The sequence below is a fragment of the Gavialis gangeticus genome, unplaced genomic scaffold, assembly GCF_001723915.1.
Source record: "Gavialis gangeticus isolate Ggan-Ray unplaced genomic scaffold, GavGan_comp1, whole genome shotgun sequence".
NCBI classification, from domain to species: domain Eukaryota; kingdom Metazoa; phylum Chordata; order Crocodylia; family Gavialidae; genus Gavialis; species Gavialis gangeticus.
The window spans coordinates 11,483,093-11,487,538 of record NW_017729014.1 but is presented as its reverse complement, the minus strand read 5'-3'; the positions used below and the strand labels follow the sequence as shown (position 1 = coordinate 11,487,538).

General features: G+C 42.3%; 1 long non-coding RNA gene across 1 annotated transcript; it reads left to right on the top strand.

Annotated features, from left to right (window-relative positions):
- The first annotated feature begins 3,181 nt into the window (after window positions 1-3,181).
- On the top strand, window positions 3,182-4,138 carry LOC109293688. The gene is made up of 2 exons (XR_002096360.1): window positions 3,182-3,252; window positions 4,005-4,138. It is a non-coding gene; the product is annotated as an uncharacterized LOC109293688 (long non-coding RNA).
- Window positions 4,139-4,446: the final 308 nt, after the last annotated feature.

Sequence of the window (4,446 nt, the reverse complement as noted above, 5' to 3'; positions counted from 1 at the left end):
TGCTAGAAGTAACAAGGACTAGTCAGTAAATATTCTCTCACATGCTGATTTGTTTCTGGTCCAGCATCCATTCCACTTCAGTCAACTGTTAGGCCATTTATATATCCTTGAAAACACCTAAGTTACTTTAGGAAAAGAACATACAATCTCCACAGTAGAATGAGTTATGGTTTTCATTTAGTAAGTTCTGGGAAGTTGACAATGTAAACAGGCAGATGCCTACCGTCTAAACAGATGCTTCTGTTTAAAAATAGTACTTTAGAGCAAGTTCGGACACTTTTGTGAAAGGCTAAAATTAGCAGCTGAGACAGTCTTATCTGAGTAATTTTTTCTCCCATCTGTGATCTGGGACACATGACAGCCCATTTCAGAAGAGCTGATGAGGGCTGGAGCTGAATTTGGGTTTTTTGTTTTGGTTTTGGTCTTTGCTACCACCTGCTGTATAGCTTTCTTTGGTCTGGCTTTTCTGAGAGAGAAAACAGGACTCTTGTACCCACTTCATACTGGGATCACAACTATGATAGCAACAACTGTGCCTCAACTTAATTATTACCATCTGTGTTCTTGTGGGACTGGGTACAACATACAAGTGAAGGCCCCAGTCATGTGCTGGCATTTCAGACGTGGGTTATTTCTATTGCTGTGCAGTTGAGAATGAATGCTTTTGCCAAAAAATAAAACAGCTGATGACAGGCAGGAGTAGAGGTGGGGTATTCATATTTTATTTGAATAAATTATCCAGGTTTTTTGAAGTGTATAAACTAGCTGAGTCCCTGATAGATAACTGGCTCATTTTTCTCTTAGGAAAAGTATATAACTCGGAAGGCAGAAGAGCTGGTATTGAATAATCTGGAACAAAAGGAGAGAAAGAAAAAGAAGTCTGGTACAACAAAGGGAAAGAGAACCTCAGAGGAGCAGATGGAGCCCATTGGGGCTGAGAGTGAGGATTCCAACATGGCATGATCTTTTAAATCACTTCTGCCAGCTTTCTGCTTTGCGCCTTGCATCAGGAAAGGTCCCTTACTGTACCCTAAGGGAACAAAGGCAGCCTCTCCATGGAAAACTCCATTGGGAGTTGCCCTTGCAAAGCAGCTACAGCAATGGGACCTTTCATCTTTTACATGAACCTGGTAATTGTTTTAAGTTCCATTTTCAAAAACAGGCTTCAATGCCAAGAGTTGTTTGCTTCCCTTTGCAAACCGTATTTTGGTGATGGGTAAACAAGGACTATTTTAATAGTTTTCCAAAAGAGAATCAGTCATGAGGGCTAGACACTCCAAGGCTAGGTATCCTCTGCCTAGCCAGCAAACAGAACTAAGAGTGTGAGATGCTCTTCTAGGCAACTCTCCATGCTGTTGTTTGGCTTTTCCAAATTACGAGTAAGATTTGTTCATTTCCTGTTTGTTTTTGTTGCTGCGGTGCTTAAGTGTATTGAAAGTATTTTTCAGCCATCATTCATACTTGTTCTGGGCTATTAAAGTAGACTTTCCTGAATCGTTATTTTCCATGTGAAATTCCTTGAGTGCAATGCTCACTAAAGAGTTAGGATGGAGTTAGCTGCATCTCCTTGCAGTAGATGAAAAAGATGATCATGACAACCTGTTCTAAAACCGGTTCATCCTTTCTGCTGCTGTGTGGACTTTTGGCTACGAACCTGATTAGTAGCCAGATGAGTTCTCTTCAAAAGGGGACTATATCTTTCCCTTACTGGAATAGATGGGATCTGTATCTAGGGTAATTTCTGTGCAATTATTTTGATGATACTATGTGTGTGTGCGATTGTCCTCTTTAGCAGCCTTTTTCCTTCTTTTTTTGAATTTGTATCTCTCGTGTCAGTGATCCTGAACTGTTGCCATAAAGTGCTGTGCCCTACTGACTTCTCAACTTAGTGACCCTGTATCTATTTAAATGTAGAGAAGCTCCTGTGTAATAGAAAGTAAAATGAAACCTTAAATTTTTATGACTGGGCAGACCAATCAAGTACCATCCCCAACTAACAGACACTTTTATTTCCCTGCCCTGTCTGCAGGAGGATATATGATCAATGGATTGTCTTGGGTGAGGGATATTGTGCTGTTCTTGGAGGAATGGGATAGAAATAACGTTCATGGTAGAATTGCTGTGGGGGGCTTCTTGGTGTGACCAAAATATGACAAAAGTGTTGGGTTTTCCCCCAGTTTTTTCCCCCTCAATTCCTCCAACCTTGAGAGAGCTGGTTGAATCCCTGCCCACACACCCTTCTTCCTATCTGAGCTTCTCAGCAGTATTCCCAAATCAGCCAGCAGAGAGGTATTCTCTAGCTCTGTATGACGCCTTCAATATGTTGTTGCCTTCAGAGGAGTGGGAAATAAAGGGTACATTTGTAAATTAAACTGGCATCTCTTACAGGGAGAGCAGAGCACAGTCTCCTATATCAGCCAGCTGTTTCACTTGTATTTGGAGCTCTGAAACTGGTGACTGGCTGAGAGAATTGTGACCTTCCTCCAAGTGTCATCTCCTTCAGAATGTGTTGTTGGCATAAATCAGCCTTTTGGGTTTTTTTGCCCTTTTATTTTCTCTCATCAAATTGTGGGTGTGGGGTTTTATTGCTATTCTGGGAAAAAACCTGTACGATCAATTCCATAGAACTGTCTAATGCTGGAACTGATCTGTCCACTGGTGCTCTGTGCTCCGTGGACTATCCGGGGCTGTATCAGCGTGATCCCATATGAGCCGCAGAAGGCACTGAGTGGTATGTTTTTCCGGTAGAGCTTGGGGACCCTGAGGAGTTCTTTTCATATGCAAATATATCTAAATTATGCTTGTTTAATATTTTGTACTTCAAAGAGACTTACAGATTTTAACAAAGTAGCTGTTGCCCCCTATCTGGAGGTTCATAGACTTTCTCCAGCCATTGGCAATGGGAGGGTTCAACCTGCCATGAAGCAGCACTGTACTTACTTTCTTTTAATATGAACTTTCTGTGGAGTAAGGCAGCGTAAAAGTGTTTGATTCTTCCCCCCAGGAGGGTATAGAAAATGTATACTAAGAAAAATCAGGATCTCCAAGATTTTGCCTGTACTCAAGAAAATTCCTGTATTGGGGCCCTGTGTTCCAATGAGCATACTTGTGAAATATGTTTGGCCACACGTGCTAGTGCTTATCTGACAGCTCACTAAATGAACCCTGATCAGGCAGAGAGGTTGTAACTTGCATTCACACAGCAAGGTAATGGCAGGGCTGGGAACTGAATTTAAAATTCTTGATTCTCGGGTCCTATAAAACATGATTTCAGTAAGGTTAAATATAATTTTAGTCTGTACTGTGCAAGTACTAGTGTGGATGGCACGAAAATGGTTCCAATAGTCTTCCTCCTACTATTGCATTGAGTTCTGTTCTCAGAATTTTCAAGAATTCATTGCTTCTTGCGGCTTTGACAGAAACGGATGGGTTGACATCCCTAGAGATCACCACCGAAAGATTCTAGTAGAGCACCAGTGAGGAAGAGTTCAGAACGCTAATCAGCATGGGTGGCGGGGATGCATTGACATATATGCACTCAGGCAGGTTCTGTTGCATCCCCCAGGTTGTTGAGTAATAGGGAAGGGAATGAAATGAGTTCCTGGCTTCAAGCCCTGTGCTCAATTCCCTAATTATGAATGAATGCTGCACCCTTCCATGTGTTCATCTGGTATGCGAATCTTAATGTGAGCCCTTGCTTGGGCCCGTAGTTTTGTGCACAAAGCCACCTGAGGCACTGTTAGTCCTGATTTTCCATTCTAAAGGTCTGTCCAACAAGTACCCCAGGCTGGCACAAGGAGAGATCATTGTAATAGTACACTGCATCTCTGTAGGGCGTTGAAGTACTCTTCGAACACTGATCCTCACAAAGTACACCCGAGTCAGTAAATGTGTTATTCCCATTTTTATAGATGATGAAACCGAGGCAGAGAGGTTGTAACTTGCATTCGCACAGCAAGGTAATGGCAGGGCTGGGAACTGAATTTAAAACTCTTGATTCTCAGGTCCTATAAAACATAATCTCTGCAATGCTTTTTATCCTAAAATGAAAGTTACCCTTCCCTGGCAGTATTGCCAACCCTGCATATTCAAATATTGTGGGGTTTTGTTTTATTTAATAATAATCCCTGTTCTTCTACTTGTTTTCTGGTTTCTGCTCAGGGAGGGTGACTCTGGGTTGTGTGTTCAAGATTTTCTCCTCAGTTACGTGGGTAGTAGGGCTGTGCAAAGCTTCGGTGATGATTCGATTCGGAGGAGATTGGCCCCGATTCGGTGGCTGAATCTTTGAATCCGAATCAAATCAGGGGACCAATTTAAAGGTCCGAATCGATTATTCAAAGCTCTCCAAATCTTCAGAAAAAATTTGGAGACCTTGAATGATTTGAGCAGTCCCTGGTGGCTGCAGCAGGGAGCTGCAGCTGACTCAGAGCTGGTGAGTACTAGGGC